The following is a 593-nucleotide window of genomic DNA, read 5'->3' on the forward strand; positions in this document are numbered from 1 at the left end:
AAGGGTAGAGATTTGGTCGTCTCCTATGGTGTCTTGTGAAAAGATACCTAGAGCCCTAACAGAAACGAGGACATGCACATGGTCATAAATGTGTAAAGACAAAGGCAAGGTAAAGGCAAAAGCAAAGGCAAATGTGGTTCAAAGTGAAAACTACCACATATAAGTTTGATCATGTGTGATCGCTGGATTTTTAGACATGTGCTGGTTCAAGTCTCTGCGACACCATGCATCTATCTTTTATTCAGGTTGTCTAAAGGGGATTCAAGTCCTTGTGACATCTACCTTATACACAACGATTGAAACAACGGCAAGGTTACAATACACTAGTTTAAAAATTTTATGGGGGATTATTGAATATTAATTTTTTTAATCAAATCTCACATGGGTTGCTGCAGAACCGCCCATGTTTTCATTAATTAAATAAAGTGGTGGGCCCCACCAAAGAAAATTAGGACGTGGGCCCCATATGTATAGTAAAATAATATTATTTTATTAGTATATAGTATTTTTCCAAACGTTATAAATAGACCCTAAATCCTTAAGGAAAATTCATTCCAAAGCCAACAATCAATATATACAATATATATATATAT

This window comes from Asparagus officinalis, chromosome 3 (assembly GCF_001876935.1).
Source record: "Asparagus officinalis chromosome 3, Aspof.V1, whole genome shotgun sequence".
NCBI lineage: Eukaryota > Viridiplantae > Streptophyta > Magnoliopsida > Asparagales > Asparagaceae > Asparagus > Asparagus officinalis.